Source organism: Herpailurus yagouaroundi, unplaced genomic scaffold (assembly GCF_014898765.1).
Source record: "Herpailurus yagouaroundi ecotype Mexico unplaced genomic scaffold, PumYag 163, whole genome shotgun sequence".
NCBI classification, from domain to species: Eukaryota; Metazoa; Chordata; class Mammalia; order Carnivora; family Felidae; genus Herpailurus; species Herpailurus yagouaroundi.
In genome coordinates, this window is record NW_024412404.1 from 31,062,236 (window position 1) to 31,076,068 (window position 13,833).

Here is a 13,833-nt window from a genome sequence, read left to right on the forward strand (position 1 = left end):
GGGTGGGTGATGGGTATTGAGGAGGGCACCTTTTGGGATGAGCACTGGGTGTTGTATGGAAACCAATTTGACAATAAACTTCATATATTGGAAAAAAAAAAAGAAAACTCTCAGGTGCATGTTTGAACAAACACCAATCTTTTGACATGGCTCTAAAAGACCAGTTACAGGAAGCCGGGTGGCTCAGTCGGTTGAGCATCCAACTTCAGCTCAGGTCATGACCTCTCACTCCGTGAGTTCGAGCCCTGCGTTGGGCTCTGTGCTGACAGCTCAGAGCCTGGAGCCTGTTTCGGATTCTGTGTCTCCCTCTCTCTCTGCCCCTCCCCCACTCATGCTCTGTCTCTCTCTCTCTATCAAAAATAAATAAACATAAAAAGAATTAAAAAAAAAAGACCAGTTATTATTTTTTATTTGGATTTGCTTTTTAAAAAACATTTTTGTTTTTCTTCCATGGATTGCAAAATAATATCTATTGATACAGAAAGTTTAAATGTATGCAAATTTTTTAAAAGTAAATGAAAATCATATATAAGATCATGTATACTCATATATGATTTATATTATATAATATGAAATCTGTTTCTGGGGGTGGGGATGGGAAATGAACACCCAAGATATCCTTTTGGACTATTTCTCTGCCCATGTATTTTCTTCTTCAACAAAATAGAAACAAGTGTCTATGGCTTTGTGCCTTGTTTTTTCATTTAACAATCTATAGTGAGCATCTTCTGATTTTATTAACTATTTTTCCTCAATCTTTCTAAAGACTGTGCGGTGTTCCATCGGATGCAGGGGCTATAATTTATTTCGCCTGCCCTGTTTTCTCCGTCATCTAGGGTTCTCAGGTTTTCGCTACTAAAAACAATGCTGCACTGAACAGCGTTGGAACTCTAGCTTAACATACAGGAGTGCTTGCTTTCCTTAGGTCACTTTGCAGAGAAAATAGTTACACGGAACCTACGATCACAGCCAGGTTTCACCATGTGTTTTGGCCAGACTTGCTCGTGATGTTGCTGATCAGTCCCTGGCTATCTGCCTCCTCGCCATCCAGGACCTGCCTCCTGCCCTTGTCGGTCCCGTATCTTCTGTCGCCTTTAAACCACAGCTGTGCCCGCAGAGCTCGCCCGATGAACATGACTCACTTTTTCCAGTTCTGCAGGTGGAAGGAAGGCAGGGCCTTCCACTCCCTTCTCCTTCCAATGTTATCGTTACTCCCGTCTCTTGCTTGAGAGCATGGCAGGATGACAAAGGCCCCTAACTTGAGCTTCACATGAGATTGTGGTGAGGGAAGCCTGTCCGCTCGCCGTGACTCACGCCACACATGCTCATGCTCACCCTGTGCCGTGCAGACACTCGCCTCAGCTCCGAGTCCCCAGCGATGCTCTCACAGAGAGGAGAGTCGAGATCAAGGACCACGCAGCTGGCTCCTGTCTCTGGCTGTGAGCAGAAAGGTGGGCGCTAAGCAGGGTCATGTCAGGAAGTCTCAGGGCTCATTTTACAATTTTAGCAGAGGATGGAAAAATTGGTTTTTAAGCTGGGTTCTGTGACCCTAGGGTTCTACCTCAGAATCTTGGGGGTCATCCCAGGTGGGGAGCAGGAGACAGAGATGATGGCAGGGACCCGAGCTGGTTTGTTTTTCTGTCCTGCCAGGGAAGAAGATCTGAAGGTGCTGGAAGGAAGTGAGGGGCTTTGTGAAGTAAGCAGAGGTTGTGTCTTCACCCGAGGTTCCTAGTCTCTTTTTCTTTCTTCCTTTTTTGAGAGGAGGCAGCTGCTGGGCCCGGCAGGGGGCCCAAGAGAATCCCCCAGAGGGTGGGAGCTGATACGGGCTGGGGCTGGCTCCAAGTTGGGAACCCCAGGAGTGCTAACTGGGGGTGGGGGCGGGTCACGTGGAGGCACAGCTGAGGGAGCAGGGGAGGGGGGGCCGGCCCTGACCCGTTACATGGCATGGCAGGTGCACTTGAGGCTTGCTGTGGGTCCTGAGCGAGCTGGGGAGTGACTGGGGAGCAGGGACAGTTTTGTCACCTTTTATCAGTGCTAGAAGCCTGTGTGGTCAGTAGGTCAGGCTGGAGCCACTCACAGGGTTTGATGGGGGAGGAAATAGGACTGTCTCTGTGGAACCACCCATGACATCTCACCAGGGGTGAGGAAATTAGTAGAGGGATAAGCAAAAATTTGATGAGTGACATCTTTATCACCTCTATGCATCTAGGCGATTGGACGGTCCACCATGAGGCTCAGACTGTGGGACTCAGTCAGGTGTGAGGCCCCCTGGAAGCCGACAGACTGTTAGGGGGCTGGCACGGTAGGCCAGGAAGTTAGCACTGCATGATGCCTGACGATAATGATGACGTTACTTAAGAAAGTGGCATTTTAAACCCAAAACGATAGGAAATTAGTAGATTGGGCCAAAAGTTTCAGATTGGCCTAAATCTAGTTTGGGGGGCAGCACCTAGGTGGCTTAGTTGGTAAAGAGTCCGACTCTTGATGTCTGCTCAGGTAATGACCTCACAGTTCATGTGGACAATACAGAGCCTGCTTAGGATTCTCTCTCCCTCTCTCTCTGCCCCTCCCCTGCATACGTTCTCTCCTTCCGTCTCCCTCAAAATAAATTAATAAGCATTACAAAAAAAAAGTGACATTTTAAATCCCAAATGATAGGGGTGCCTGGGTGGCTCGGTTGGTTGAGCGTCCAACTTTGGCTCCGGTCATGATCTCACGGTGCATGAGTTCGAGCCCCGCATCGGGCTCTGTGCTGACAGCCAGCCCGGAGCCTGGAGCCTGCTTTGGATTCTGTCTCCCTCTCTCTCTGCCCTTCCCCCCCACTCATACTCTGTCTCTCAAAAATAAATAAACATAATTACTAGATTGGGCCAAGTTTTTCAGATTGGCTTAAATCTAGTTTTGTCGTTTCTGAGAGGGAATGAGTACTCATGACAGAAAAATTGATAAAAAATAAAGTGAATTTTATGCCTGCACAGCGATTATTTATGACTACCTATGTCGCATCTGCTGTCCAATTTTTCAGGTGAGAAAGGAGGCCCAGAAAAAGGGAGTGATCTATTCAAGGATTTAGTTATTGAGCAGCAGAGTTGGTCCGGGACCCCATTTGCTCAATACCCTCCAGGGGAAAGCTACCCGCACGACCAGCCAAACAGAATCGGACTCTCTGACTTGTAATGAGGGACAATGAATGACACAGAGAAACATGGCCGGGGCAGGAAAGGAGAGGTCTTTGAATGAACTTACAAAACGTGGGCCTGTGGTAGGTGATCTGGGGGCAGGTGTAAAGGGGCGGGCCTTTGCTCTGAATTGGATGCTGTCTGAAGTGTCGCTGTTGTTCAAGAGACAGCTGGTGTATCGGAGGAGGCAACCTGTAGGCCAGATACTCTTCGTTCGAGGCATCTTCTGCTGACACGATCAGCTTGAGTAAAAACACGCCCAAGTTAAAAAGAAGAGCAGGTAATTTCTAGTGATCATGTAATTTGACGCAAGTGTTTCTACCCAGTACCGGAGGAGGGAAGGCTTTTTTAGAAACTTGAACGATGTGAATTAAGACTTAGATCGGGTGTGACGTGTCACCGCAGGGAGTAAACTGTCCATCAACAAGCAGAGCCAAAGTACAAGTTTCGCCTCTAGTTTGTGGGGGGAGGTTTTCCCTGCGCTTCTTCTCCATGGCCCTCGCAATAGAAGAATCTGGAAATCTCTGCCATCCGTCTGACTGTCGAGCCCAAGACCTAACCGGGACGCAAGAGATACAGTTGAAATAAAGAGCTTGTACATCCATTTGAATTTTATGATAACCACAATTATAATGAAGGTTACATTTCCCTCCTACCTGGGGGCGATGACCAGGTACTTGGAGCTCCTCCGGCCAATGCCATTTGCGTTATGCCTCAGCTTCTGGGGGAAGAGGGATACAGAGCATGTACAGAGGATGAGGACTGCTCCCAGGTTTCCCAGTTGGTATCTGAGTTTGGCCTCTGGCTGGAAGAGGATGAGCTCCTTAGACGGTACGAACCCTAAGATTCAGAGTCAGTAGACCGAAGCTCTACCTTACTGAAAAGCCAGGGAGAGCTTGTCAACGGGGCATTTTAGGGGCTTGCACAGATAATTTCTGACTAAGCTCTAGGGACTGATGCACCACGTATGGCTGGCGAACTATAGATAGACCAACCAGCTTTTCCATATATCAGCCAATCTAGGTAGAAGCACAATTTTTTTCTTAAGCCTTATAAAAAGCAGGGTCATGATGGCCGGGGATCCTTTATGTGAATAACCTCAGATGCAGAGGAACTTTTAGAACGCTCTGGAAACATCCAGCAGCTGAAAAAAGGAGGAGAGCAGCTGGGAGGACTGGGAGGAGACTGGGATTCGGCAAAAGGAAGATCGCCTGGGAGAAAGGCAGTGTGGCATCCCTGCCAGAGTCAGGAAACATCAGGGCCAAAATGGGCTTCTCCTGGGGAGACAAAGCTGAGAGAGTGGCTGCATGCTTTCCAGCTGCCTGAGAATCCAGGTGCTGCTCAGAGGAAGCGAGAGATCCTGGGAACTTCCATTGCCAAGATCTGGGTTTTCAAAAGCTCCCTCCTTGCCTTTTCCATGTTAATTAAACTGAACATGGGACAGGAGCAGGGACCCTGCGGGGAGAAGCAGAGCGTGCCAGGTATAGGAGAAGCTGCCGCTGAGAGCACAGTCCTTTTCTGCTGGTTGGATCTCTTCTCTGCATCTTCTAGCCGTGGGACATGGTCGACGATATCTAAATCCTCTGTGCATGGAGCTCCTCCTTTCTCAAAGGGAATTGTAAATGCCTTCTTCCTAGGGTTGATTTGAGGACAGAGAGAGATTGGGCTCTTACAATGGCTATGGCAGGTCCTAACACATAGATGGTAGATTGGATCATTTCTTCCCCCCCGAGCAGAGAGTGACACTTTCCTTCTAGGTAATCTAGTGAGTGTGCGTGTGTGCAGGGGCTAGACTCAACTTGGAGGGAAAGGGATTTCACACTTAACCCTCTTTCTAATTCTCGCGTTAACACAGATTGCAAGGAAGGGAGCTGGGCTCTGCAGGAGGCTGCCGTTTGGATCCACTACAATTCTCCAAGCCACTGGGCTGGAGACACGTTACTCCTGGTTACCCGAAGCCAGAGAGAGCTGGATCTGATGGGGTTGACTGACAACACTTATCACCGTGGACCCCGGCTTAGTGGTTATTCTCCCCTCTAAACAGCAGGAGGGCCATGTAGAACTTGGCATTTCCAAAGTCTCCGCAGGCAGCCTGCAGCTACAATTGACAAGGGAGTTTTAAATTCTAGTTAATAGCCTTGTTCTTGTTCCTGTTTCCATGGATCTAGGTGGATGTTAGATGGATGAAAACAAAGAAGGCTTAGAAATAGTTGGGCTAAAGAAACTGGCACTGCTGGGAAGCATGAACTAGGCTCACCATTGGAGCTCTTCAAATGCGCCATTTACTGAGAGCCAAGCTGCTGGCTCCGGTGACCAGCTCATTCTGGTCTACCTGGACTTTTCCCAAATATATTAATGGAAGTCTGCCTTCCTGTAAATCTCTCTGTCTTGGACCAACTGGGACAATCCGTCACCAAACTGGAAAGGACTGAGACAAAGCATTGAGAAAGAGACCGCTTCAGTGGACTCTAGAGCTATAGGCTGGGGTCAGGGGTGAGGGAAGTCTGGGTAGGGGGTCAGCCGCTTGACGTAAGTCCCCAGAGTCACAAAGTAGAATTAGTCAACCATTGGGGAAGCCCGGAAGTTGAAGCAGTTACTGAGGCCACTTCGTATAACCAATAAGCAAAATAACCAAAGGCCACAAACACACAGACACGAAACAAACCCACTCCCTGCCCTAAATTAAAATGTGGGCTAGCCACAGACAAAGACCTCCTTTGGGGCTTGGGGCAGAGGCAATAGATTAGCTTTGTAGGGAACAGATCTGGCAGAGCTGGACTCATCAAAATCACCTGGAGTGTTTACTAAACAGTTTCCTGGACCTCACCCCAGATCTCCCGAAGATAATCATCCCGGGTGAGGACTGGGAATCTGGAATCTGTTCTTTTAATAAGTGCCTTGGGGGATTCTAATCTGCAGTGAGGTTTGGGGATCGTTTATTCTGGAGCAATGGTCTTCGAACGTTTTTGACCACTCACCCCTAGCAGTGAAAAAAAATGTGAAAAATATACACCTCCAACGTAGGCAGATGCATTTACTTATAAAGTTCTGTTAGTCCTGCCCATCTTTTGAGTTTCATATTTCACACCCCAAGGAATGGCTTCATTGGCTCAGTTCATGTTCTGATTGTTCTGACCGACGTTCCAGTCAGCTAGACCGGAGTCTCATGAAGGCAAAGGACTATGTCTATTTTGTTTACCTTCACACTTGCAGGAGCTTGGTGTTTGGCCTATACTAGTTGTTCAATGAAATACTGGTTTCAGTTGAATTTGGGACTCCTTGAAAGAGAGAGAGAAGGAGCGCTTGTCCGTGGAGCAGTGCTGGTTAATGCTAACATCGCCTGTCCAAACTGCCTCACGTTTCCATGGAAACACAACCCGTGGTTCATGTAGGCACCTCCACCTGTCAGTGCCAGGTATCCAAAGAGAGTTTAAAATCCCATTTCCTGGTGTCCAGCTGGTTTTCTCCCACAGGGGAAAAATTCCTGCTGCCAGAGAAAGGACCCTCCATCAAAGAGCAGGAAGAGACATCAGCAAGAGGCTTTCAATCCAGACAAGTAAGGAGGAAGGTAGTGGACCAGCCTCATTCTTCATACAATACCTCCACTCAGGTGGCAGGACTCAGTGGGGAAGCTTCCTTGGATAGGGAGGCAAGGGAACAAATCTACTTCACTCTCCTGGGAGCCTCATTGTTGAATTCCAATGGCTGCTGACATTCCATTATGCCTTCACTACTTAGCAGCATCTTTGAAAAGAGGGATGGCTGGCTTTGGAAAAATCTAGTTGGTTTCTTTATCTGCTGTTGATGGGAAAGATCAATACCAAAGTGAAGATTGAAAGATATGGAACACTTCCATGATCACATAACTGCTTCCAGGCCTGGGAGGGAGATGCTGCACACATTTTAGGCAAGTTGCAAAATCGAGGCATGTTGCCGCTGGAGAGATCCTCGAGATTCTGACCCTCAATCTGCGTCATCATTGAGGTGGATGTTGTGAAGTGACCCAAACTAATCTGCTCATGCACAGCCATCAGGTTCTTTTTGGCAGACGTCCGTGGTTTTCAGCGTTCGAAGCTGGGGAGGATTATTTGCTCCTGCTTTACCACTCCCTACGAGATTATGATGAGAGCAAGTTTCAGACCAGATATCCTGGCACATACTCACATTTAATAGCAAACAGGCCCCTAAACGACCAGATCTGACCATTTTGAGATCCTCTGGCCATTGTTAAGGAAAAAAAAATTATTCATGATGCTTGTTAAAACAGTAAGGCAGACTTTATTCAGGACTAGCGAGATAGGTATAGGGACTAATGCGGTGGGGGTTCACCGTAGAAGAGACAGATTGAGTTCAACTCCTAATACAATAAGGAAAGGTAGCAACTTATAGCCAAGGAACAGTACGTGTGTGTGGGCGGGGGGTGGACGGAAAATTGCTAAGGGGAAACATTAAAGGCAGGCGGATTCTGGCTTAATCAACCTAGTGGGATTCTTACTGAAGGCAGGCCAGGATGATCAGACATCACCTGAGGGATGGTGGAGGATGAAGAATCCGGTTGGGTATTGAGAGTGATCGGATGTGGGGGATGCGAGGTTCTGGCTAAACTGACTGAAGCAGGATTCTTGCTTCTGAGGACAGGCCCCAAAACTGGGCTTTTGAGGACATGCCCAAGAACAGGTTCTAGTTGAAAAAGAGCTCAAAGGAGCCCAACTAGTCTGGTCAAGGAGAGAATCTTTGTCTCCATACCTGGTTGAAAGGTCCCTGAGGGAAAACGGGGCAATATTCTGGAAGCTGGATTTGGCTAACTTTACAGTTGGGCACTTACATCAAGAATCCTTTGAGTAGGGGGCGCCTGGGTGGCTCAGTCGGTTAAGTGTCCGACTTTGGCTCAGGTCACGATCTCGCAGTTCGTGAGTTCGAGCCCCGCATCAGGGTGTGTGCTGACAGCTCTTACAAGAGGAGGAAGAGCCTTTGTAATACTTACAGTGCAGCTGCACATCTTGAAGAGCACTCATATTAAAGTCCATAGCTCATCACCACTATCTGGGGGTGACAAATATGGCTGAGACAGTTCTGAGGTGTGGCTGTCCATCACAGCCTTTCAGACACGAGCTGCCGCACGTGCACTGGTGTTCCGCTTGGGACGAAGGTCCGCTCCAGGAGCCCAGATCAGGGGCAGGCAGGATTTCACATCGATTATAGATGGCAGGAAAGTGGTACTCAGGATTAGAAAAAGTCTATCACTATAACCTGAACAAAACAAGGTATTCTTGTGCTTCTTGATTGTGTAGTGCACAGGTTGTATAAAGGGATGATTTTAAGGAAACCCGTAACAACCACAAAGGAGTAATTTTACCGGAAAATGTACTCCGACTAAGGAGGGGGCAGAGAATATTCCTAGTGTGTCGCAGAACCTAAAGTATTTGTCCTGATCGGCGCCCCTCTTAAGATATTCCTCACGGACAGAAGTTGCTTTCAGAAGCTCTGGCTTTCTCTCAACTCCCAACCCTCGATATTCTTCCAAGCCCAGGTTCGTTTCTCTCCACCCCTTCTGACCTTCTTTTCTCTCATCATTAATTTTCCCTTTTTTTTGTGGAAATCCAGGCTTTCCTGCTGAGTTCTCACCATTCTGACCACCTGTGTCATGAAGCACGGAAGTGGGGGTGGGCCGGGGGGCTGGGGAGCAGTGCAGCGCCAGTTGGAATTGTTGGAGGAGAAGAAGACAGTGTGAATATTCATTCTGCGCCCCCGCCCCTGCTAGATAGCTTGCTTACTCAAACCCCAGGTTCATGGACGAGTTTGAGATCTCTGGTGCTGGATTATTCGTCTCCTAGCTCGTATTTCTCTTAATCAGTCCCCTCCCATTACTATCCATAATGCGACTACAATTTAAAAATACGTTTACGTTTTAGATTTACTGTAGCGATAACATATATGTCAATGAAATTATTACAAATTGCAACCAGTAACGATAGCAATAAAATTTATTCTCGGCTCTACCATTGCAATGTGTAAACCCACAGAAGATGATAAATAGAGTGACGGGGGGCCCTGTGACTATTTACCCTCAGAGAGTGTTTGGTCCCTCTCCTGCGGGTGGAGGTGCTCAGGTTATTTGACCTGGTCATTAGTGGGACATAAGTAATAGAAGTTGGAGAATCCTTGGTCTCAGTTCGACTTCACTACATCCAGAGAAGGCTGAGGGTTTTCCGAAGACTAAACCAGCTGGTGAGCAGCAGACCCAGGGCCACTCTTTCCCTCTTTCATGGTGTCCCTTTGCCAGATCTCGGCGACAGGATACAAGAACATAGGAAAGGAAATTTATTTCTACACATACACAGAACGTAGCATTCTGTAGGGGAAGGTGGGTGAACTCATCTCCACTGACACGAAAGCCGAAGGACCTTAAACATTGAGGTGAACTAGGTAGGGGGAAAATACTGGAGGGTGTCAGGGAGGAGGTCGGTCATGTGATGAGGCCATTTGCATTTGCTAATTGATGTTTACTGAAATCAGGCTCCTACTACCACAGAGCCTGGGACGCGAGGGTCCTATCTTTCTTGATGATTATATTTCAAAGGGGCTGGCTCCAGGTCCTGGAGAAAGATTTCTGGGTTGTAGAAGACTTTTACCTCCAAGAAGTGGAAGAACAAATTTACAATTGCAAATTTTCTAAAGTTTGTGGTCTAAGACAAGGGAGGCTGGTCAGGGGCTCAGGGGCCTAGAGTCAGAAAGTCTAAAGGTTAGTCAAGCTGACTGGCAGGTTAAGGTCCTCTCTGCCAGGAGTTTGAGGACTGGAAGCAGGTCGATGCAGGTGTGTCAGCTGAGATAAGCTGGGTTATACTGGAAACAGTTCCTGCTCGCACATTTCCCATTGCAGGCAAGCCACCAAGACCTGAAGTCACATGGAAAGTGGTTCGTTTTTCTGGTGTGGCTTTGCTCTCCCAGTTCAATTAACTTTTTTTTTTTTTTTAAACGTTTTATTTATTTTTGGGACAGAGAGAGACAGAGCATGAACGGGCGAGGGGCAGAGAGAGAGGGAGACACAGAATCGGAAACAGGCTCCAGGCTCCCAGCCATCAGCCCAGAGCCTGACGCGGGGCTCGAGCTCACGGACCGTGAGATCGTGACCTGGCTGAAGTCGGACGCTTAACCGACTGCGCCACCCAGGCGCCCCAATTAACTTTTTTTTTAATGTTTATTTATTTTTGAGAGAGAGAGAGAGAGAGCGAGCACAAGCAGGGGAAGGGCAGAGAGAGAAGAGTATCGGAATTGGAAGAATCAGAAGCAGGCTCCAGGCTCCGAGCTGTCAGCACAGAACCCGACACGGGGCTCAAACCCACGAACCGCGAGATCATGACCTGAGCCGAAGTTGAACACTTAACCGACTGAGCCAACCAGGCGCCCCTCAATTAACTTTTAAAACGGAGCGGTGAGTGGACCTAAGAGAAGGTGGAGAAAGAGCCCCGGCGAAGGGGCCACCTCAGGGGAGTTGGAAGGAGAGATGTTTGAAGGGGTAAAGGACAATGGCTTTTAAACATTTCTGAGGTATGATGTGATTGGAAAGTTACCTTCAACTTAGAGAAGTCTAAAGCATTCCATTTTTGCACACCTGCATGCATATCCAGTGCACCCCTTCTCTCTCCTAGATGTGACTTTCCTGGACGTATGTCTGGATTCACAGGCATAATGCTCCGCGCCTGGCAGTGCAGAATCAGTGGCTGCTCCAGAACTGTCCTGGTTCCCCGGGTCTGTTGTTCAGGAGCTGCAAAGGTCTGGATCACAGCACTTCTGGGGTGGAGGGAGCCCATGCCTTGGTTTTTCTGAGACTTGGTGGCTGTGAGTGTTCTGTAGGGGCGCTGCCCTGCTCATCCCCAACAGCCATTCCTCGTACTGCCTGCAGGGGGTGCTGCACCTCATGTAAATTTCGGGCATTCCATGAGATGATTTAATATACACATGAATTATGAAATGATAACCCCAATACAGGAGTTCACACCTCCATTACCTCACACAATTACCATTTTTCTTTGGTAGTGAGAAAATTTGAGATTTACTCCCTTAGTAACTTTCTTTTTTTTTTTTTTTTTAATTTTTTTTTTTTCAACGTTTATTTATTTTTGGAACAGAGAGAGACAGAGCATGAACGGGGGAGGGGCAGAGAGAGAGGGAGACACAGAATCGGAAACAGGCTCCAGGCTCCGAGCCATCAGCCCAGAGCCTGACGCGGGGCTCGAACTCACGGACTGCGAGATCGTGACCTGGCTGAAGTCGGACGCTTAACCGACTGCGCCACCCAGGCGCCCCACCCACCCTTAGTAACTTTCAAGTATATAATGCAGAGTTGTTAACTCTAGTCATCATGCACATTAGATCACCTGGAATTTATTCATCTTCTCACTGGAAGTTTTGTTCCCACTGGCCAATATCTCCCTATTTCCTCCAAACCCAGCCCGTTCAGCTTTTTTAGATTCCACACATAAGTGAAAACATCCCGTATTTATCTTTCTCTTATTTCACTGAGCATAATGCCCTCCCAGTCTATCCACATTGCTGCAAAATGGCAGGATTTTTTTAATGGCTGGATCATATTCCATTATGCATATATTGCACATTTTTTATCCACTCATCCCATCCATCAGTGGAGACTTTGGTTGCTTCTGTGTCTTGGCTGGTTATGAATAATGATGCAATGAACACGGGGGTACAGGTATCTCTGTGAGGTAGTGATTTCGTTTCCCTCAAATACATACCCCGAAGTGGGATTGCTGCATGGTAGGGTGGTTCTATTTTTATTTTTTGATTTTTTTTTTAAAGTTTATTTGTCTATTTTTGAGAGAAAGAGAGAGAGCGGGAGAGCGAGCGCATAAAGTGGGGGAGGGGCAGAGAGCGTGGGAGAGAGGGCGAATCCCAAGCAGGTTCCACACGGTCAGCGCAGAGCCCCACGCAGGGCTCGAACCCACGAACCGTGAGATCATGACCTGAGCCGGAATGAAGTGTCCGCCGCGTAACTGACAGAGTCACCTAGGCACCCCAGCGTAGTTTTATTTTTAATTCTTTGAGGAGCCGCAGTACTGTTTTCATAGTGGCTGTACCAGCCTGCATTCCCAGCAACAACGCTTCCAGGCTCCTTCTCCCCTTCCTCACCAATACTCATCTCTTGCTTTTTGCAGAACTGCCATTCTAATAGCTGTGAGGTGACATCTCACTGTGGTTTTGACTTGCATTTCTCTGATGGTGAGTGACATCGAGCATCTCTTCATGTGTCTGTTGGTTATCTGTATGTCTTCTTTGGGAAAATGTCAGTTCGAAGCCTCTGCCCATTTGTGTGTGTGAAAACTTGGCTGAGCATTGGATTCGGTCGAGGACCGCCTCCTTCGTGCAGTGTGTGGAACTCAGGGTTCAGTATTTCCTGAGATCCTGGTGCCCAAATATTTTCCAAATTTTCAGGAGTTGCCGCAGGGCCTTGAAAGGGGCTATAGCAGGTGGAACGTAGGTCCTGGCTACTTAGAGACTTTTACAATAATAGTAAGTATGGTTTATTATTATTATAACTATAAACATGTTAGTATAAAAGTGATCAATTGTAAAAATTCGGCGAAAATAATAAGAATGAAATAATATTAATATTCCCTCCCCAAGAAGGTCGTTATTATCACCTTCATTTCACACATGAATAAACTAAGGCTTAAGGTTGAACACCCAGGTTTGTCTCGCTGCAAAACCCACACTCAGAACCAGTCTGCTACCCTGCTTCTGCTTCTTAAACATGGCCTTTAAACACTCTTGACTACTGTTAAAGAGAACTTGCCACAAACCTGGTGTGGGAAGAAAACTTTTTACATGAAGTCATTTGCAACCTCCATTCTGGGAAGACATGGACATTCCTGATAAAACGCTTAAGTCATTTTCTGGTAAACATTAAAGGAACGAAGTCTTGTTCTGGGAAGCCGGTCGCCCGTCCACTCTGCTGACTGACACTCACCAGTCTAGGAACTTGTAACAAGTATTCCTTTCTTTTGGTATTTCCCTGTAACATTTTCCTATGAAGAGTGCATTTTTGATTGCCTCACTAGAGGCTTTTGCCTTTGTGGTAAGACTGTCGTATGTAATCGACTTTGGCAGCGCTCATAACCGTTCTAGACTTGCATCTCTGTTGCGGAATCCGGCTTTATCACATCCAGCGGATGAGGATCTCCTCTTACCTACTCTTACCACCCCCCTCCCTGCTGCTTCACCATCTCCTCCACCCCTCAGTGTGCTTTCTGTTCCTAACTGATCTGGACTGGAGACACTGGGATGGCCGAGTCCCCGCCTCTACCGGAGCCCTGTCTTGAATAATTTTTTTTTCCCTTAAATGATCATCAGCCACGTTCAAGGGCCCAAGTGCAGTTTTTCAGGAAAGATTCAAGGGAGGGATACCTCATGAGGATAAGCTCAATTGCCCAAGATCTAGCCTAGGGAAGAGGCGACACCCAGGAGGAGGTACCCTTTCAGCAAACCTTTAAGGTCAACGGTCTGGTCTGGATATCATTAGAGACCGTTGCACCAAGTCCTGAACAGAGGTGAGAGGAGCCTCCCTTGCAGATTAAGTGAAGCATGCTTAGGATATATAAAAGGAAATATTATTTCCTGTGGTGAATGGTAAGCCAAG